This window comes from Peromyscus maniculatus, chromosome 7 (genome assembly GCF_049852395.1).
Source record: "Peromyscus maniculatus bairdii isolate BWxNUB_F1_BW_parent chromosome 7, HU_Pman_BW_mat_3.1, whole genome shotgun sequence".
Lineage (NCBI taxonomy): Eukaryota > Metazoa > Chordata > Mammalia > Rodentia > Cricetidae > Peromyscus > Peromyscus maniculatus.
Genome location: NC_134858.1, coordinates 46,419,388 through 46,441,763, shown reverse-complemented (window position 1 = coordinate 46,441,763; position 22,376 = coordinate 46,419,388). Strand labels below are relative to the sequence as shown.

Here is a 22,376-nt window from a genome sequence, read left to right as displayed (position 1 = left end):
ATAGATAGATAGATAGATAGATAGATAAGTCAGAGTTAGAGGAAGACCTTAAAGCTCACTGATGGTTGCTTTCCTGAGTATCCTCCCCCATCCCCAAGTGTCCTCCTGAATCTTCCAGATTCACGGTTCTTCTCAAGATGGCCAGTGCCCTCCATGCTACTCATAACTCCTCACCTTCCTTTCTTGTTGTGGGCAGTTCCTTTCTCCCCTTAGATCAATAAAGAAGATGATATTTTACAACTGTAGAAAACTGAGGGAAAATCAAACACAGCCCAAATGGAAAAATAATGAAATGGAAAATAATGAAAAGGCCAACCAAGACACACTCTGTTTGTCTAGTACACAGTCTTTATCCCAGGGCTCCTTGGGCCTCCTGCCTAGGTCACTTAAGGTTTAGTTTTACATCCAGGTTGGGCCTGGCCTCAGAATTCTCAGCATCATCCTCTAGAATAGAGTTACTGACCATGCTATTCCTCGGGGCCTCTCTCGACATCTTTGCCAGACTGCTCTTTGGTACATATCTAGCCACCACCAGTCTCTGGCTCTAGGCCTTCAACTCCCATACCTCCCCTGGGGTCTGGGTGTTGGATCCAACAGAAGTGTTTCTAGGACCCTGAGAAATCTACACTTGACCCTGAGCCGTCTGAACTTGATGATGGCCTCTGTGAGAGAAGGAAGCTAGCACCCACCTTAAAACAGACTTTTCAGGCTCTCTGCTTCCCCCATTGTTACAGAATATTATTTTAAGATGTGTTACATTTGTTTATGCTGTGGAACATTTCTGTAATGATGCAAAGTTGTATTGCATTCTTTTATGTTGCATTGTTTAACTCTGTGAAGCTCTGTTACTTTGTCTGTCTAAAACACCTGATTGGCCTAATAAAGAGCTGAATGGTTATTGATAGGAAGACAGGAGAGAGAAATAGGTGGGACTGGCAGGCACAGAGAATAAACAGAAGGACAGGAACATTAGAAAGGAGAAACAGGAGCAAGAAAAAAAGAAGAGGAGGACTCCAGGGGCCAGTCATCCAGCTACACAGCAAGCCATGGAGCAAGAAGTAAAGAAAGGTATACAGAAATAGAGAAAGATAAAAGTCCAAAGGCAACAGATAGACGGGTTAATTTAAGTTCAAAACAAACAAACTGGGAGTCGCTCAACCACCTTGCCAGTGGCTCTAAGCTGGGCGCAGGATGAAGGCTGGAAAGAGCAAGCTGGAGCGTCGGGGCCAACAGCGACAAAGGGCAGAGGATGTGTGGCCACGGAGGTAGTGAAGAAGTCGCCTCTGAACGCCTGTCTCACTCCCCATGCCCCAGCCGCTAGCCTGAGCTGGGCTGCCCGGGGCCACCATGGCAGTCAAACCCGGGGAGCGAGCCGGTCCCCAGGCAAAAGGAAAAACAAGTCCTCAGGGAGAAGCAAATCTCCACTGGCTAACAGAATCCAGAGTCCTCACTACTGCACGGTCAAAGTGAATCAGGAACGTGAGAACCATCCCCCTGGAGAAGGAGAGGATCAGCAGCCCCAGGAGGATCCATCAGAACAGGAGAGCAGAGAGCTCCTAACAGTGAGTGAAAGCTGCACTGGGGCCCTTCCCACCAAAGGAGGAGGAGCTCTGATGAGAGGCCTGTGGGTGGGCAGGGTCCAGACAGCCAGAGTCTGCAGGCCCGGGAAGACGAGAGGAACTTTCATAATGCCAGGCGCCTGCGCTGGGAGGGAGCATCGCCCCCAGAATGAAGGTGCTGGCAGTGAAGCTCGGGAGGTGATCACTCGCCCTACTGGTAACAGTAGCAACGAGTGTCCTTGGTTAAAGAGAAAACAAGCTTTAAGCTTTCTGGGGCACCTCTTGAGGACACCAATACCTTCCGGGGTATGGTTAAGTACAGCGAGCCCCCAGAACCCCGGATCCCAGAAAAACGGTGGTGTCTCTACCCCTTTAAAAATGATGAGGTACTTTCGGTCATGTACATCCGTCGGCAGAGTGCTTTCCTTCTGGGTGGAAATCGCCGCCGACATTCCCATCGACCATCCCTCTTGCTCAAAGCAGCATGCAGTCTTCCAGTATGGGCTTATGGAGTACATGCGTGCTGACGAAGGGTGAAGCCCTCCTTCATTGACCTCGGCTCAGGCAATGGAACCTTCTTGAACAACAAGCGTATTGAGCCACAAAGATACCGTGAACTGAAAGAAAAATATATCCTTTAATTTAGGTTCAGTAGCAGAGTATGTCTTGCTCCATGAGTCTTCAGGCAGCTCTGAAATAGACAGGAAGGAAGATGAAGATGAGGAGGAGGAAATGGGAGGCCGAGGCAGGTGGATCTCAGTGAGTTTGAGGCCAGCCTGGTCTACAGAGCAAGTTCCAGGACAGACTTGAAAGCTATACAGAGGAACCCTGTCTCAAAAAACCATAAAAAGAAAGAAGGGGAGGAAGGAAGGAAGGAAGGAAGGAAGGGAGGGATTATGGGAGGGAGGGAGGGAGGGAGGGAGGGAGGGAGAGAGAGAGAGAGAGAGAGAGAGAGAGAGAGAGAGAGAGAGAGAGAGAGAGAGAAGAAAGAAAGAAAGAAAGAAAGAAAGAAAGAAAGAAAGAAAGAAAGAAAGAAAGAAAGAAAGAAAGAAAGAAAGAAAGAAAGAAAGAACCCGTTCCTAATGGAGGCTGTGGGGTTGACTCTCCAGCGCCTCTTCTTGTCTTATATCTTTCCTCTGTTGCACAGCAGCCACCTGTTCATGGGTGCTTGTCTTCAGAACAATCTCAGCAATTACAGCATGTCGAGTATGGTCAAAGTGTGTGCCTGTAGTGGGCACCTTCAGAACTGCTGCACAGAAACCTTAAGCCCTTGGAAAGGGGATTGTGCATTGTTCTCTTTGTACAGTTTCTTATTTCTATAGTCGTTGAGCTTTGTGGACCAGGAGTTTTGTTTTGGAGACAATCCCTAGAGCAGAGAATCTTAGTAAGCTTTGGTTGTCACCAAAACAACCTCCAGCATATACCAAAGCTTTGACCTGGGTCAGATCTTGAGTCGTAGAAGTTGATTTTGCACTTCTTTTTTGGGGCGTGACAATTTACCACATGACCTCATTATTGATTATCTAAGCTAAACCGACACTCTGTGACACCTGTGTAGACATGACTGTGTAGGAAGGTCATGGCTTCTACCAATGAGTGCTGGTGTCATATCATGCACTGGGTTGTGCAGCTGCGTACAGTGAGGACTCCTGATTCCCCATGAAACACAGACATGACAGTTTTGATCATCTGGTCTTTTTCTTCAGCTTTGCATTTTTTATTCAAATGTTACCTCTCTAGAAATAAGCCAAGCTAAGGCCGGGCATTCATAAGTAAGAATAAGCCTCTGTGTGATTTATCTGAGAGCTGGGTGGCAGGCCCCCCAAAAGAGCCAAAGAGTAAAGAGTTAAAAAAAAATCAACAACACCCCATTAACAGATTTTTATCCCATTGAGTCCTCACCTTCCTTCAGAGTTCACTGACAGTGGAACATCTTTGGGAATCACTTGAAGAGGAAGAAACATGATCCTAGACCTGTGAAAACTCAGGACTCTGCTTTCAGCCCCTTTTCATGGGGCCTCTAAGTCAGTGATGGCAAAGAAGCTTCATCTCAAATATCAGTCCTGATTGGCTGCCTGAAGTGATGGGGCAAGAAGCAGTAAAACCATATCTGGACTCAGTGGGAGAAAGCATGTGATATGCTAAAGGTATCTGGGAGTAGGGTAGCTCCAGAGAGTGACGGTCTACACAGGTGCCCTGCATTCACCACCCATGGACTAAGCTGTTGTGGAAGCTACATGGCAGTATTGGGTACCACTGTCCTCAGAAACCCTGCTTCCCATTAGTCTCCTACCAGGAGGAAGAGCTAGCCTCTTCACAGTCAGCATTCAAGCCTCAGCTTTGCTGTTCCCAACCGCAGGACGTTAGACAAGCTGCTTAGCCTCTTTGGGACACAGTCGTTTGTACATCGCAGCAATCACAGGATCTACTATATGGTTTCCTTTCATTGTGAACAGAATACGTGACAGAGATGACTTAAGGGAGCAGGAAAGGTTTTAGAGAAACATCAGTCTGGAGTGTTGAGGAAGATGTGATGGCTGGAGCCCGTGATGGAGGCTTCTCACATGTGATGGGCCAGGAAGCAGAGAACAGCTGGAACTAGGGTTTGGGTTTATCCTTTAAAGGGCTTCTCCCGGTGACGTACTTCTAGCTACCTCCAAGAGGTTCCAGAGCCTTGAAAATAGTACCTGTGGGAGACATTTAGCTTTCAAACTGTCACTCCGACGTCATAAGACTTCTGTATAACAAACTGATACAAGGCTCATAAAGCACCAGGCACACCACCTTACACAAAGCAAGCCTTTGACAAGTGATACTTGTTGGCTGTCATTCTATTAATGTCAAAGCCTACAAGCTATACTGTAGTGGATACCAGCTGTTCCTATGACCTCCCAAAATAGAGAGCACCCAGTCTTCTCAGATGACCCATATTCTCCTTCAAATGCCATTGGACTGTGGTAGCTCTTCTAGGGTCTGTATTTACCTGGAAGTCCCATTATTCTCCACTCTACTGTTAAGACATTTCAAATCCTCCCCATGGGTTCCCTCCCTTGTTAATGCGATTAAACATGGTGATTGTTTCATTAAGCGCCTTTTCATAGAGTGTTTGGTAAATACCTGGCAGAATGTGAAAGCTAATTATCATCTTAATTGGTGAAGATGAACTGGTACATAATATGTGTGATTTAATTATCAGGGCAAGCCCTATGAAGGTTAATAAGAAATGAAAACTCATAAGCAGAGGTTTTGGAGTTTCTGGGCAAGTAATTGCTAAGCTTTGGAGACAACAGAGCTGATTTCTACGACTTTAGCACCTCGGGGTGCTAGCCTTTCCTTTTGCCTGGATCAAAAGATGAGAGCTGCAGTCTTATCAATACGAAGAATGAGTCCTCTGGCTGTTTAGTGTGTTCACATATGTGAACACTCACTCTCTCTCTCTCTCTCTCTCTCTCTCTCTCTCTCTCTCTCTCTCTCTCTCTCTCTCTCTCTGTATATTTCCTCCCCATCTTCACTGAGATACATGAGGTACATATTAAACAATTTTGAGAGAGAGAGAGAGAGAGAGAGAGAGAGAGAGAGAGAGAGAGAGAGTAGGAATACTCAGTTCATTGTCTGTGTGCTCTTTTGGCTGTGGATCCCTTCTTTCCAAAAGGCCAGATGTTCTTCACATTGACTCGGCCACCCCCCACCTTGCTGTGCTGACCCTTTTCTCCCACCATCTTGGACTTGTCCCATCACAACACACCATCCCCAAGTTTGCTTGAGAACCAACTCTGATAAACAAATGTTGCCTTTCTAGAAGCCTCTTCAACCACGTGGACTCTTCACCCAACTGCAACTCTGCTCTCTCCTGGGGCTGCTGCTTCCCCTGCAGGCTTCACATTAGGATCTCTTCTCTTCCTTCTTCAACACAGAGATCTCCATCAGGACCTGAGGGTGGCATCCCCTACCCTCTCCAGTGTTATGTGCAGACATTTCCCTTCCACTCTCAGGACAGGATAGCACCCTTCCAATCTTGGCTTCCTAGAGCCCCTGATAACACGTTTTCTTCACTGGGAACTCCAATCCTACCTCTAGGTTCCCTTGATGCACCCCCTCATCCAGCTGTCCTTTCATTGCACGTCTGTCCATTGCATGGACCACCTCTCTAACGTCTAGGCCTCTTTCAGGATTGTTCTCCACGGCTTCCACTTCCTTCGCCTCCTATCTAACCATTGCCTGAATCTGACAGCATCCCAACAGCTCCTTCAATATCTTATTTACTATTCCTGCTCAGACACTTGTATGCTTACTCATCTTTATGCTGGTCATCACCCCTTGCTCCCCATATCCTCTCCATAGATTCCACTTTCCTCTTCCACCATCTACTTTGGACCTTGTGGTTTATGATTTAAATTTAATTATCATTAAATTTTATCATGTTATCATTTATCATTTAAATTACTTTCCTACCACTGTTTTTATTCTCTTGCCATTCCAAACTATTACTAACCCACAATTCTTTCTTCCTCCCCCTCTTTGCTATGGCTCACTGCAGGCAGAGTACTTCTCCCTGTTTATGGTGGTTGAGACTGAGATTTCCATGTGACTTGCTTTGAATAGTCAAGTGTGGGCAGTGGTAATGATGCGCTGGTTCTGAGCCAGGGCCTTAGAAGACCTCAGATAGTCCTGGTCCTCCTCCTTCAGCCTTTGCCATAGGAGAAGAACATGTCTGGGTAGCTTTGGGTTTGAGGAGAATAGAGCAGACTCAGACACACAAACCTGCAATGTAATCCAGAACCACACAGCTAGCATGCAGACACATGAGCTCAATACTTGTTTATCATAACTATAAACCACGGAGATTGGAAGTAGTTTATTACATGACATCATTGCATCAGTAACTAATAGAGTCTCCTGGATCTTAATCCTCCTTCCAGACCCTTCCTATCAATATTCAAACATGTATCTCTCCCATCTTGTAAAGAAATCTAATTCTTCCCCAACCCCTGCCCTCTCTGTGGCCTTTCTACCTGCTGCCACCTCACCATCTCCTCTCAGGTGAGATCCACCTTTTCTTACAGTCTTCCAGACTCACCTCCTTTTCTTGCCTCACCCTCCTGCAGTCTGACTGTGTTCCCCACTTCCCTGAACCTGCTCTTCCCGGGGTTTATCCAACTAATATTTACTGGGTAACTGCTCTGTGCTCTGCCTAGGCATCGAGGATACAAATATAAAACACTGGTAGGGAGTCTTGACCGTCTGGTGGGGCATTTGGATATGTGACTACCCAACATACTAAGCTACACAGGGGTGAAAAGGATATGCAGGGAAGTACAAAAAAAAAAAAAACCCAAATCCAGAGATCAGGGACTCTTCCCTATCTAGAGGCCTCAAGTTTGACAAAGAATAAGCAGAACTCAGCAAGCAACAAAAAGGTGTATGGGAGGGACACTTTCCAACCATTGAGGGGAAAGAATTGCCCCCCCTTAAAGACACAAATACCATCACTCCCAGGCTGAAAACCTTCATTTTTTGTTTTTGTTTTTAATCTGTGCAGCTGTGTGAGAGAAGATCTTTGGTGGTCATTTTATCCTCACTGTGCTTATCATAAGAATTTGATAAATATCTGATATTAACAAACAAAAAGTTAATATGATTCTCTCTGGTGAAACATTCACATCACTAGACATTGTTACTCCCTAAATTCCTTGGCACAGTATTATTGATAATTAAGTGCTAGAGTAAAACCAGTACTTGTTTCCTGTCCAGCACAATATCATGTGCAGAGTTGGTGCTCCATATGTGCTTATTAAATGCATACCATGGTTGATATTCAAGAACTTGGGGTATTCTATAAACCTATACTTTGCAATCCAATCTCAGGGAACAGAAAGTGATATTCTGAAAACATAAGACGATTTTATAAGAATACTCCATGAATAAGTACTGATCTCATCATACGTTAAGCTTCCTGTGGCAAAGTCTATGGTTTTCCTCGGAGCAAATTGAGTCAAGATACAGGCAGACTGCAGCACTGAGGAAGTCTCACACATCTGAATCGTGAGCTGGACCTGAGATGTAGTGTCATTTTGTAAAATGAGATGATAGAGGTACACCTGTTCAAATACTGATAAACCAAAATGTGTTGAGAATGGGAACTGATGGCGAAGTGACCAACAGCAACCCTGGAACAGAAACAGTGATGATGGATAGATTGGTGGGCAAAGGGTCCACACTGTTATGAAAGACCATAACCAAAGGCCAGATTGAATTCAACATCAAATAATAACTCTTGCTCCCTAATAGCTGAGTCTCAAATGGACTTTGATTGAAAACATCTGGAGCAAAAAGAAAATGTGTTAGCATATACATAAATGTTACCAGGCAGAAGAAAAAACACCATCACCTTTTCCTCTCTATATACAAGTTCCTGTAAGACAGGGACATACATTCATAACAGTAGACATGGATGCACAACTCCCAAATTGAGTCACACCACTAAGACCAGAGACCAGGCAAAGCTGCAAGTCCATTGGAATTTCTAAAGCCTTGAATGGGCCCTAATGTAACTGTCAGTTTAATTTGCTTGCAAATCTTAATGGATCGGGAAGTATCTGAGATGAAACAAGAGAACCACTGAAGCTAACAGAACCATCGTAAGAGTCCTCTATGGGAAAGTGGTACTGCCTGAATCCCAGCCATGGCTGCACATGGTGGGCAATACCATCAGGTATGTTTGTGGAAAGGGAGTGGACACAGTCTTTGTGCCCATCCAGAGTTTATTGAAGCCTATAATGTTGATTGCCTCTATGTCAATTGTATCTACATCAACTTGCTCTTCACAATTTTGAGTCATTTTATTCTTATATCACAGAGAGATTAGGATTTTCCTGGCACTAAAACTTTAAGCCTACATTTTGGTGGTTTTTTGTCCTGGGAACTTGCACTTCTTTATAACTTGCATGCAAATGAAGTACAGGAGAAACTATAGCTGGATAAAAATGTAAGGAACGAGATTCAGCTAACTGTAGTCCCAGCAACCTGGGATAGCTGCCGTTAACTGGCTGATATATAATTCCCCTGGACCTTGGCATAATTTCTAAAATAAAACTTAGAGCATACCGTGCATATAATTTTATATCCTCATTTTTTATTTGACAGTGTGCACTGAACATCTTTTCATGTCCATAAATCACTCCCCACACATCTCATTGTTACAGCTGTGCAGCGTTCTACTTTACGGGTGGTGGTGATGATAATCTATTGTCTGACATCTAAGTTGTCACCGAGCTTCAGATGTCGTGGCAGTAAATGATGGCTCCGTGGACCTCTTCATGCATTCTGAATTACCCCTTGAGTCTTTGCCCTCTTTTCTGCTCTCCCTTCTTTATCCTTTTGCCTTCCTCTCACTCTCTGTCATCTTTATATCCAAACCGTACCTCCTAGGGCCCCTTAAACCACCACATTCTCTGCCTTTGCTCTAGAATCTACTCTTCTCGTGTCTCAGAAAGTTCTCCCACCACATGCAATTCCTTCCTCACCATCACTCATCCTTCATTCTCTTAAAACAGAAGGCAGGTGTAGTAGGTATCACTTTCTTTTACCTTTCACTCATGTGTAAGGTCCATTCATCGGGGAAGGGATAATGTCTGCCTTGGTCAACTTCCTGGAAACAATGCCAACACACAAGCAGTACTCCATCAACATTTGCAGAGTATTCAGTGACTAAATTCCTCAGGACAAGACTGCTAAGCCAAAGGCCCCACTTGTCAAGGCATGTGATGCATGTCCTAACTGGTCGCTTGCAAGGCCTCGCACTGACTTGCTTTTGCTCTGACAGTGTGTAAAGTTACTCATTTCCCCACAGCCTTGATGCATGTGAAAATTTGAGAACCATTGCTCTCTATGGGATCTGTCTAGGGAGCCCTGACTGGAATGATGTGCAGCGGTTCGTGGAGGACGCTCAGCACAGTAGGGTAGAAACATGAAAGTTCGTGTTTTCCAAGCTTTGCTTTCTGCTGTGTTCTGCTGAATTCCCTTTCCCCATCACTTAGTGATATTTTGGGCAAAAATAAATAAATGTTCCTGTCACTTTTAGTTATTAAAAACTCAGTCTAGTTAGTTCCAAACTCAAAATGTGTGTTTGTTTCAAAGCTCTTCTTTCCCCCTGCCATTTCAAGGTCCAGGAGGCTCTAGGGACCCAGAGGTGGGAGGAGCTGGGTGGCATCTTCTTTCACTTCTCTACTATTCCTTCTCTTGTCTTTAGCTTTTCTAGACTTGGGAGTAGAAAAAGGGATGAGGAGATGAGAGGCACTTCATTCCAGAGGGGAGCAGAAGTCATGAGGGGGCTTCACCAATCTTGATCTAATTAGTTCTGGTCCTGCAGGAAGTCAGTGATCAGCTCTGGTATGGCAGTTCCCATGTGGACTGTAGGATTCTTTGTTGGTGCAATGTTCAACTCAACCAGGACTTCAACTTCATATAAGGACTAACTCACTTGGATAAAGGTAAAGTCTCCACTAACATGTGCCCTGCCACCTCTGAAAGGAGATATCATCACTTGCCCTAGCAACCAGCCTGGCAGGTCCCAGCTCTTGCCCCTCCTAATCCCATACCCCTTTAGGTCAATCCACAGAAAAGGTTGGTTTTCCTCTCTGTCCTTCAAAGATCGAGGGGAAAAAGAATAGAAGCACCTCCAGTTCTTTTTCCATAGGCCCTGGTTGTGAAGCTATTGCCTCAAAATGAAGCAGTCCTTCCTCAAGGGTGTGGGAAGGCTCAGGAGGCTCAGAAAGTACAACTCACTAGGTTCAAGGAGCTCCTGAAAGTAATAGGATTCACAAGGTCCCTCCCGAAGGTTATAGAAGCACCAGCAATGGCTAGGAAGAGGAGATTTAGGCTGAGCTGCCTGCACGTTGTGTAGGAAGCTCCAGAAATGCAGCTTTATGGTTCATTGCCCATGTTGAGGTGGGCTTTTAGATGATGTAACTGCTTCTGAGTCATCCACATTCTTAGAAATAACTCCTTACCCATACTCCTGTAGGTAACTTAAATACACTACCAGTGGTTTCTCCGGCCTTTGGTACTCTATCTAGGGTGAACAGAGATTTGTTCATGTCTTAGCAATCCTACACAGCATCCTCCCCCTTTGCTGACATGAGCTACATTCATAGCTCTTTTGCAAAAATCTCTAGACCACATATGTCCACTGGTCTCTGGCCATGTATGTCTCCAAGGGGAGACAAAGGACATGATACTGCAATTGTAATCATTCTGTAGCCGTCTCATCACACCATTTCCTGTCCTCACCTTATATAAATGAGAGTAGAAGGAAAGAGGTCAGAATAGAAGGTAGGTCTTGGGTAGTAGGTCAATCCTGCAACCTGGGACTTCCAAACGGCAGTGTCAGGATGTGTTGGCTGTGCTCCTCGGCCTATCTAATTGGAACACAAGCTTCATTGATGTTTCTCTCATGCTTTGGTTTGGGTCTTGGCAGCAGTTCTGGGCAGCATAACAATCTCATCATTTTGCTGCAGATGTGCCCATCCTAATCCACAACAATATTTATGTAATTATTGCAGAAATCAATCAAATATGGCTTTTTCTTGAAGTAACACTGGGGAAAAAAAGCTGCAGGTGAGACTAAGATGTTTGTGATTAAAGGGAAAATGCCCACGTAAAAGAAGTGAGGTTGAAGTCCAGGATCTTGCAAGGCAGGACTCTGGGAGGATAAAGAGCGGGACCACGAAGAAGTACTGGCTCTTGTGCCTCCGTGAGCCTGGAAGGTCAGGAACCTCTTGTTCAGACTTACCTGTTGTTAGGGGCAATCAGATGTCATATGCAAACTACAGAGGGAGAAGAGGCCCTAGTGAAACCCTGCAATGACTTTGTCCTCCAAATGCAAATGCCACATCCAGTTGAGCAAAGACTGGCTGAAGTCCCCGCCTTCCCACTGTCAATGTGTGTAATGGTCCATTTGGTCACTTCCAGCACCTGAGCTTTTAAAGCTGGTTGAAGAACCCGTGGGTGGGAGAATGAATGGCAGGAATTCTTCCAGCCCCAGTATCCACTGGAAAGAAAATCTGGGACAGGGTCTCAATGAATCATTAGCAATGACAGGGCCCTCTCTTCCTTGCTAGGTAGTCTGTGGAAGTCAGATGCTCACTGAAGCAATTACAGTCAGAGTGTTGGTGGCCTTGGGATTCATTAATCTTGACTTCAGTGGCATTGATTTCTTGTTTAGTAATTAGCTTACCAGAGCCCTTGATGGCATAATCTGTCCATTTACATAATTAAGACAGGAGTCTTAGGTTTGGATGGTAGCCAGGGCACTGGAGACTGGACACGAAGGGCAGCAGGTGCAGGACAGCTTGGAGTCCCAGCATTATGGTCTTACCAGCTGATCCCATTTACCCCTGTGACTTCAGTGGCCTTAGAACTTCTCTTTAGGCACATATATTTGAAGGCTGATGCCAAGGAGATTAGCCTACTAAAACTGGACTTAGAGAGAGGCTCTGATTTTTTAAAAATATCTTCACAGTTTCAGTCTTGTTTCTTCAAAGAAAAAAGCCCAGTTACCCTTCCCTTTAGTATAGACCAGTCAGTGGATCAGCAACAGTGCTCTCTCTCTCTCTCTCTCTCTCTCTCTCTCTCTCTCTCTCTCTCTCTCTCTCTCTCTTTCTCTCTCTCTCTCTCTCTTCCTCCCTCCCTCCCTCCCCCCTTTCTCTCTCTCTCTCCTTCCCACTCCCCTCCTCCTCTTCCTCACAATTTGTTCTGGGGTGGAGGGATGATTACTGGATTATGATGCTATTCAAAAAGCTCACTGAAAACCCACACTTGGGAGAAACTGAGGCCTTCTTCCAACTGACAGCATGCACTGGTTAGCCACACTAGTGAGCTCCAGTGGAAGTGAGTCCTCCAACCTCCGCCAAGCTTTCAAATGACTGCAGCCCATAAGTCAAGCCTATAAGACCCCAAGAAAGAAACTGCCAGCCAAGTTTTTTCCAAATTCCTGACTGTGAGATAGTAAACGTTTCTTAGGATACATGTTTTTAAAAAATGACATTACATAAGTAAACCATGCACAACAAAGGGTTTCATTATGACATTTTTATTCATGTGCATAATTTATTTCAATCACATTCGCCATCTTATTCTCACCACCATATTCTCTCTTGTCCTCCTCACACTCTTACTGATCCCTTTCTTTCACTCACTCACTCTCTTCCACTTTCATACCCGATGGGTTTTATGGAGGCCTCTCACAGGAGCATGGGTAAGGATTTGTTTGCAGAAGCACGGGTACCTTCCCAGTGGCTACGCAACAGAAGAAAATCTCTCTCTCTCTCCTCCACCAACCGTGAGCTGCAAATAAATTCTCAGGGAGGGCTGAGCCCCATGATTCCCGACCCATACCATGACAGGCTACTGATAGGCTCAATTACGTGCAGGCCTTGTGCAGATTAATCACAGCTTCTATGAATTCAAGAGTGTAACAGACATACCATGCCCATAAATCAGCATTCTACATTTCCTGCCCATCCTCTGACTCTTACATTCCTTTTGCCCTGTCTTCCGAAGTTCCCTGAGCCCTGGAGGGAGTGATATAGATGAACCACTTATGACTGAGCATTTAACAGTCATTCTCCTAATTACTTTAACCAGTTATGAGTCTCTGCAGGCATTTTTGCCCACTGCAAAAAGAAGCTTCTCTGACCAAAGCAGACAGGAGTGCTATTGTAGTGGGTAGCTGTTCCAGCTTTGACCTGGAAGTACTACCCCCACTGAGGCTTTTGGTAACTGTCATGCCTACTTATGGCCTGCCCCAGAGGCAGGGCCGAGATGGGAGCCTTAAGGCCCGGGATCCAGATGTGCTGGTCTCTTTGTTCCTGGTAATCCTGGATGTTGAATGGTAGACCGAGCAGAGTTCTCCAGAGAGCACGCTGGACTGCACTTCACTTCTCCCAGACCCTGTAACCAACCCCTTTGCTTGTAAGTTACCCCCCAAAATAAACCTCCCTTTTAACTACGTGGAGTTGCCTTAATAATTTCACCAATATGCTATTCTATGATCCTAAGCATAGTCAATTAGAAGGCAGCTTGGTAGGCACATCATGTCTCTATTTAGCAAAACAATGGTAGCATCCTCACTAGGGCCTATGATCTCTCTCGCCATGGTCTTTTGACTGGGTATACAGAACCAGAAGTGAACTCTTTCCTGTGAATCAGGCCTCAAATCCAATCAGAAAGTAGTTGGTTACCCCATAACAGACTGGCCATTATTGCATCTTTGGGCACACCTTGCCTGTCTGGTCAGTATAGCTGCCCACAGGGTCCACAGCTGAGTAAAACTGTTGATAACAGTTCTCTGTAAGCAGACTGTATAGCATCATCTGATACTATGAGGTCTAGACAGCAGGAAGGAAGCTCCCAGCCCAGTTCCAGCCTGACTGCTCTATGTCCTGCAATCAGGGTAAGACACCAAGTTGTGAGGTAACCTGCTACATACAATAACTAATACATAGGATATTCATTTTTTCAATGCTGTTTTTAAAATGTGCATGATTTGTCTGCATGTATGTATGTCTGTGCACCACATCTGTGCCTGGTAACCCAAGAAAATGAGAAGAGGGTGTCTAATCCTGGGAGTAGAGTTATAGAAAGTTGTGAGCATCTGTGTGGCTGCTGGGACTCAAACTCAAGTCCTCTCTGCAAGAGCAGCCAATGATCACTGATCCATCTCTTCAGCCCTCAATGCTGTTTCATGAAGAAAGAAAGAATCTGATCAAAACAGCAAAACAACTGAAGTGTCATGTTCTAGACCATAAATTCCTCTGGCAAGAACTTGCCTTATAAAAATGTGTCTAAGATGTAAGTAATCATCTTTATAAAAGGTTCATTGTGGCATCCTCTCAATAGTAAAAAGAGAGAGCAATGGACATTCATATCAATAGAGTTGAATAAATTACCGAGAAAAGCCGAATAATTCCATCTAGCATTAAATTTGCATTTAAAAAAAAAACCCTCAGAATTCCAAATCCAGATGGTTTAATTAGTAGGTGTCTTAGTTGGGATTTCTAGTTTAGTGATTTTTTTTTTAAATGAACAAAAACAATTTTTGGAGAAAAGGGTTTATTTCACCTTACGGCTTGTGGTTGATTATCCAGGGAGGCCAGGGCAGGAACTCAAGGCAGAACTTGGAGGCCAGAACTGATGCAGAGGCCCTGGAAGACCCGCTTACTGGCTTGCTCCTCATAGCTTGTTCAGTCAGTCTGATCTCTTATGCTATCTAGGACCACCAGGCCAGGAATGGCGTTGGTCACAGGGAGCTGGGCCCTCCCACATCAACCATCAATCAAGAAAAGATACCACAGGCTTGCCCACTAGCTTTTTCAATCAAGGTTCCCTCTTCTAAAAGGACTCTAGCTCCTGTCGACGACATAAAACTAGACAGCACTGTAAATTTACCAGCAATTTATGGGGGGAAACAGTATAAACCCTTATACAAACAATCTTGAAGAAGAAAAAGAGAGAGGGAGAAGAATTCCTAAGTTAGGCAGAATGTTGATTCTAAAAGTTGACAGAAATAATTTTTAAAAGGAAAATTATATGTAATCATGATTCATTAGCAGGTTCAAAAATTTTCAAAAAGCATCTAAGAAATAGCAGTAGGGGCTGACAGATGGCTCAGGAGGTGAAGGAACCTGCAGCCAAGCCTGATGACCTGAGTTTGATCCCCAGAACCCACGTGGTGGAAGGAGAGAACCGACGATCAGAAGTTGTTTTCTATCATCCATTTGTGCAAATGTCCTCCCTATAAATGTAACACAGAAATGAAAGACTGATTCAAAATTGTTTAAAAAAAAAAAAAAGTAAGCCGAAGTAACTTACTTTATGATGAGGTAATGAGGACTGAGTGTTCCAAGGTCTCTTACTCTCTGCAGAGTGTCTCCATCAAACCCCTCCCACCCCAGGGCTCAGACAACCCTGTGGAAGAGGAGACAGCAAGAGCAGAAGAGGCCGAAGGGATGGAAGACACCGAGAAAGCAAAGTCCTCCAAACCAACATGATCGAAGGTCACGGGAACTCACAGAGACTGGGGTGGCGCGCGCAGGGCCTGCAGGGTCTGCACGGGGCCTCTGTGCAGGGTCTGCACGGGGTCTCTGCATCGGTTTTATGGTTTCCAGGTTAGTGTTTCCATGGGATTCTTGAGTGTGTGAACAGTGGGTCTCTGACTCTTGTGCATTCTCCCGGGCTCTTCCCCTTCTGTTTGTTTTGTCAAATTCCAATGTGTCAGGCTTTATTTTATTTTATTATTTTATTATTATCCCTGTTTGTTTTCTAAGGAGAGACAGAAAGGGAGTGTGTCTGGATGGGGGGGAAGTGGGAAGGAATTGGAAGGCATACAGGAAGGGGAAACTGTAATTGGGATATATTATGAGAGAAAAAAAAATCTATTTTCAGAAAAACAGAAAAAGAGACCACAAATTTGGGAGGGAGCTGGGGGGGGGGGTGGCATGGAAGGAGTAGGAGGGAAAAAAGAAGGGGGAATGATGTAATCATATTTGAACTAATTTAAAAAAAAGAAAAGAAAAGAAAAGCCATTGGGGAAAGTGATGGGGAGAAAAACACATTATCACAAAGTGGGAAATTATCTCTTGGCAAAATGCAATATTTATTGATGATTTTAAAGACTCATTTACCTGGAAAAACACAGAAAGAGTGCTTTCTTAACACTAGAGAGAAATGTTAGGAAATAGAAACAGATGTTTAATACTAATGCCTGTAGCCTAGCATTGTATTGCAGATCTTGTCTGGAGCATTAATGCAAGAAAAATAAATCAAAAATACAAAGATTACAAATGAAGAAATAAAATGTCACTGCTCACTGACAAAATTATTATGCACCTAGAAATTATGAAAGAGTTTACAATTAAACTACTATCATTAATAAAAGATTAGTAAGCATGCTATATACAAAATATGGTATTTTGCATACCAGCCACTAATAGAAAATGAAATGTATGGATTACACATTTTGTAATACCATCAAAAACTGTAAGCATCTAGGAATACAGCTGTCTTCCACTATGACGGACATTAAAGAGTTTTGCTAAAATGGAAATCAAGGCTTCTGGGGTTGCATGGTATAAGATACTGCCTCCATGTGACACAGTAGATTAGAAGAATCAGGATAATAAATGATCAATTCTACTCCAGAGAGAAAATGACAAGCTCACTGGGAATAATTAAAGGGGTGGTGGGAAAGGTGGTAACTGTAGAGGCACAGAAGCACAGGATGGTGAAAATGAGCAAGGTTAACATGGCTGAAGCCATGGCTCTGCAGCATGACAATGAAAAGGTGAGCTATGCAGATTTATTAAAAGAAACCCAGGACCCCTGACTAGGAAAGAAGTCCTCCAGCATAATGGGCCAGCAATCTAGAAGAGGTTCATTCTATCAGTCACCGTATATTGGAGGGCTTCGCTCAGAAACCCTCTTGAGAAGACACCTAGTATCTAAGACTGAGCTACCCTGAGACCCTGACAACAGTAGCAATCACAAGTCAAGAATACTGAAGTCAACCAACCATAGGTCCAGGGTGGACACAGGTTTGGGAAGCAGTCTGGAAGACGTGGTGAATATACCAAGAAGTACAGATGCCCCCAAGGGTCAGCTTGAAGGATACAGTGGTTGGAAGTCCCATTCTCTGTAGCAAGCCATTGACCCCAATACCTGAGAATAGCTGTAGAATTTGATAGCCCTGACCCTGAAGTCAGTGGGCGGCCCAAATTTTGGAACCACCTATTTTTCACAAACTTGATTACCAGTGGGACTGAAAACTCTGAAGTTGCAGTGTCATCCTTGACTTCTACAGCCCGACCCTCCAGCAGTATATTTGCTGCTGAGTAGGTTTGGAAAGCACAAACACTGATTCTCTTTTTACAGATAGAGATGTTTTCTCCTTCTACTCTTCAATGTACTCAGGAGACACTTAGCCAGAACACTGGCTTGTTGTGGAATATTACTTTAACAAATAATAAGAAAAAAATCAAAATTAGTTCTTGTATCTTATATCATTGTAGAATAAAACCAGAAACTATTAGCAAAATAAACTAATGAAGCTCTTCAAATACATGAAAAGTTGACCCAATATACTCCTGAATGATCAATAGGTCATTGAAGAAATTCAGGAGAAATATTTTAAATCCTAGAATAAAGCAAAATAATAGCATGAGTTATCAGAAATGTTGGGATTCAGCAAGTTCTAAGAGGGAAGTCTATAGCTAAAAGCATTTACACCTTAAAAAAACTCAAATTGATAAATAAACACCATGGGGCCTTAACAAAGCAAGAACAAGCCAGACCTGGTGGTGCAGGCCAGTAATTCTAGCTACTTGGGAGGTTGAGGCTGGAAGATTGCAAGTTCAAGACCCATTGTATTACAGAGTAAGGCCAAGGCCAGCCAAGGTAACTTAGTGAGACCTTGAGTCAAACTTGAGAAAAGAATTTTAAGAGGGCTGAGGATATAAATACATGGCTCAGTGGCAGAGCACTTGTTGGCACAGATGAAATCTCTTATTGAATTCTAATACTGAAGAAAGAGAGAGAAAGAGGAGAGGGAAGGAAGGAAGGGAAAAGAATGAGTAAAATCCAAATCAGTAGGTGGAGAGAAATACTGAAAATCAGGGCAGAAATTACTGAAGTAGTGATGGAAAAAAACAGCCCAAAGAATCAAGAACCAATGTGTTACAGCTTAAACGTGAAATGTTCATGTGGTTGAACACCAGGTCCCAAGTAGATGACACCATTTGGGGATGTTATGGAATCTTTTAGACCTTGTGCCTAACTGGCAAGTGAAGGCCATTGGAATAGAGCCAGAGAGTCATAGCTAACTCCAGGTATGTCTCAAAATAGCTGCTTCCTGATCTTCCGAGATGTGAGCAAACCACCTCATGCTCATTCCGCCGAACACACCGACATTTCACCACCAAGCCTTTTTCACAATGATGGTCTGGGTGTTTTCAAAGTATGAACCAAAATAAATCTTTACTCCATTAAATTGCTTCTTGTAAGATATTTGGCCATAGCAACAATAACAACAACAAAAATACCTAATACAAAAAAAAAAAGTTGGTTCTTTGAAAAGCTTGACAAACCCTTGGCCAAACTCACTAAAAGAAAGTAAGGAAAGGCTAGTATCAATAAAATTAGAATTAAAGTGGGACATTAAAACAGATGCCAACCCAATCCAGAGACTCTTTGGGGAATACTTTGAAAATGGATTTCTGAAAGGATAGAAATGATAGATCTGTAGACACACCTGATCTACCAAAATTAAATCAAGAAAATATAAACATCTTAAAGAGATCTACAATGAGCAATGAGTTGAAACAGTCACAAAGAGTCTCCTGTGGTGATATATTGTGTCCCCTAATATATTGTGCATTCTAATAAACTTATCTGGGGTCAGAGGACAGAACAGCCACTAGATAGACATAGAGGCCAGAAAATGGTGGCACACACACCTTTAATCCTATCACTTGAGAGGTAGAGATCCATCAGGATCTCTGTGAGATCAAAGCCACACTGGAAACAACCAGGCATGGTGACTCACACCTTTAATCCCAGGAAGTGATAGCGGAAAGCAAAAAGGTATATAAGGTGTGAAAACCAGGAAGTAGAGCTGGTTAAGCTTTTAGGCCTTTAGCAGCAGTTCAGCTGAGATTCATTCTGGATGAGGACTCAGAGGCTTCCAGTCTGAGGAAACAGGATCAGATGAGGAATTGGCTAGGTAGGTGGCTGTGGCTGGTTCTATTTCTCTGATCTTTCAGCACTCACCCCAATACCTGGCTCCAGGTTCGTTTTTATTAATAAGACCTTTTAAGATTTGTGCTATAGTCTCCCAATAAAGAAAACCCCAGGCCTAGGTAGGGTCACCACAGAATCTTACCAGGCTAAATTTAAAAAATACAAATTCCATATGATTTCATAAAAAATAGTCAAACTCATTCTTTAAGGACAGTAATATTCTGGTATCAAAGCTGGGTAAGGTCATAACAAAAACAAAAAACTAATAGACCAACTTCTCTGATGAACATAAATGCAATAATTCTCAATAGAATACTATCACACTGAGCTCAGCAACACATTTAAAAAAGCCACACACTACAATCAAGTTGTTTTCATTCCCTGGGTGTAAGAGTAGTTCAATATCATAGATCAATAAATGAAGTACAGCATACAGACTCGAGGCTAGAAACCGCATGGCTTCTCAAATCAAAGGGATCATGCAGAAAATACATTTGACAGTCAATACATTTTACTAGAAAAGCGCCCAAAGAAAGTAGAAGCACAAGGAACATGCCTCAACATAATAAAGACTGTATGATAAATCTATAGCCAGAATCATAGGAAATGGAGAAAAACCAAAAGCATTCCGTTTAAAATTAAGAGTGAGACAAAGAGGCCCACTCTCTCTGTACTGATTCAATACAATGGGAATACAAATGGGAAAAGAGGAGTGTGTGTGTGCTGGGGGAGGGGTGTATCATGCATACTAGCTAAAAAAAAAAAAAAGAAGAAAGGAAAAGAAAAAGAAAGTGGAAATAAAACCTCCCTCATTGACAAGCAATATGATCCTATATTTGAAAGACCCTAAAAACTCCACCAGTTAGACACTTTCAGCAAAGTAATAGGATGTAAAATCAGCATACCTTAACCGAGAGTTTTTCAAGCCAGGAACAGTGGTTCACGTGTAATGCACTCAAGAGTCTGAGGCCGAATGATTGTAGTGAAGTACAGAGTGACTTACAGGCCAGCCTGGGCTATAGAGTAAGTCCTTGTCTAAAACACAAACAAACAAACAAAAAAGTAGTTTTTTTAATTAATTTATTTATTTATTCATTTAATTTTTTATTTTATTTATTTATTTATTTATTTATTTATTTATTTATTTGGTTTTTCAAGACAAAGTTTCTCTGTGTAGCTTTGAAGCCTGTCCTAGAAGTAGCTCTGTAGATCAGGCTGTCCTTGAACTCACAGAGTTTGGCCAGCCTCCTCTGCCTCCCGAGTGTTGGGAGTGAGGGTGTGAGCCACCACCACCCGGTGCCTTTCTACTTTTACCAACATACTTACTGAGGATGAAATCATGGTGTGTGTGTGCTGGGGGAAGGGGGATGTATCATGCATACTAGCTTTAAAAAAAAAAAAAGAAAGAAAGAAAGGGAGGAAAAGAAAAGGAAAGTGGAAATAAACCCCAATGAAAGAGGTACAAGATTTCTACAGCAAGGGTTCTCAAACACTGAAGATGGCAGTGGACAGCTGCCCTCACAGACTAATGCTGTAAAAATGGCTGCATTGCCTAAGTGATCCACAGGCCCACCATAACCTACCCCTCCTCATCTGTTGCCTCGAGGACAGCTACTTTGATTTGACTGTGATGGCTTTTTTTTTTTTTTTTTTTTTTTTTTTTTGGTTTTTCGAGACAGGGTTTCTCTGTGTAGCTTTGCGCCTTTCCTAGAACTCACTTGGTAGCCCAGGCTGGCCTCGAACTCACAGAGATCCGCCTGCCTCTGCTTCCCAAGTGCTGGGATTAAAGGTGTGCGCCACCAACGCCCGGCCAACTGTGATGGCTTCTCAATGATCAGGGTACTGTGGATGACAAGAAACACTTTGTCTCATACCGTAACAATTCACTTTGTGATGCAGAGAGGAGCAAATTTTGCTCATCAGACATGTCTCACGGTTGCATTCCAGAGTTCTATGTTTATAGATTTTTGTTCTGGTGCAAAATCTCAGAGATTGTAGGATGAATTAGCTAGATTTCTGCCATTGTAATGAAATATCTGAGTTAAAATTAAAAGGAAAAAAAGGGTTTTATTTTGATTCACAGTTTGAAAGATTCCAGTGCATGGTCAGGGACTGCTGATAATGAAAATACTATATACTTGTTTGTTTGTTTGTTTTTTTAAGTAGAAGATAAGATTTTAAATTTTTTACTACAAAAGTATGATAAATGATTGATGAAATGGATATACTTACCTTGATTTAACCACAAAGTATATACACACTGAAACATCACATGGTACATTATACATACATGCAATTTATAGAACCATTTGTAAAAGAATTAGGGTAACTGACTGCCAGTGGAAAGAAATGCCCACATTGAGGGGTGGCATGGGCGAGTCACAGATCTTCTGTGTCAGTTACTGAGATTTGAGAGCAGAGGGGAAATGGTTTCTTCAACACACAGGGTTAAAGATTGTCCCCCTTCCAAATTCATGTGTTCAAGTCCAGGATCCCAGAAGTGACCTTATTTGATTGAAGACAGTCTTTATTGAGGTCCTGATGTTAAAGCGGGGCTGTTAGGATGGACTGCTGTTCCATATGACTGATGTCTTTATAGGAAGAGAAAACTTGGAAGTGAAAATGTACTTAGTGGGAAAACTGAAGAAAAGAGGGAAGATGTCCATGTAGCACAGAGGATCCCCAAACTGATCTGTCTCTCTCTCCATGGTGATTTGTTGTTTCCAACCTCCAGAGCCAAGTAAGTTTGACTCCTGGGTCCTTTATCACACCAGCCTTAGGAAACTAATACAGTTGGATAGTGAATGGCTAGAGGCTCGGTAGATAGACACATATGTAATAGAACAAGAGCTGGAAACTTGAGTGATGGATGCCATGGTTTCCAGACAGTCACTGTAAAGCACTTTCAGTGTTGCTGCTGGGTTTGAAAAACTGCAAGTGTCTGGAGAGAAAGACCATTACCAAGTATTCTTTTTCAGCAAAGAAAAACAATGCTCTTCCATGGTGTGACTTCATTCCTAGAAATTT

At 43.2% G+C, this 22,376-nt stretch overlaps 1 pseudogene; it reads left to right on the top strand.

Annotated features, from left to right (window-relative positions):
- Positions 1-1,191: 1,191 nt before the first annotated feature.
- Positions 1,192-15,607, top strand: LOC102913249 (smad nuclear-interacting protein 1 pseudogene; annotated as a pseudogene).
- The last annotated feature ends 6,769 nt before the right edge of the window (positions 15,608-22,376 follow it).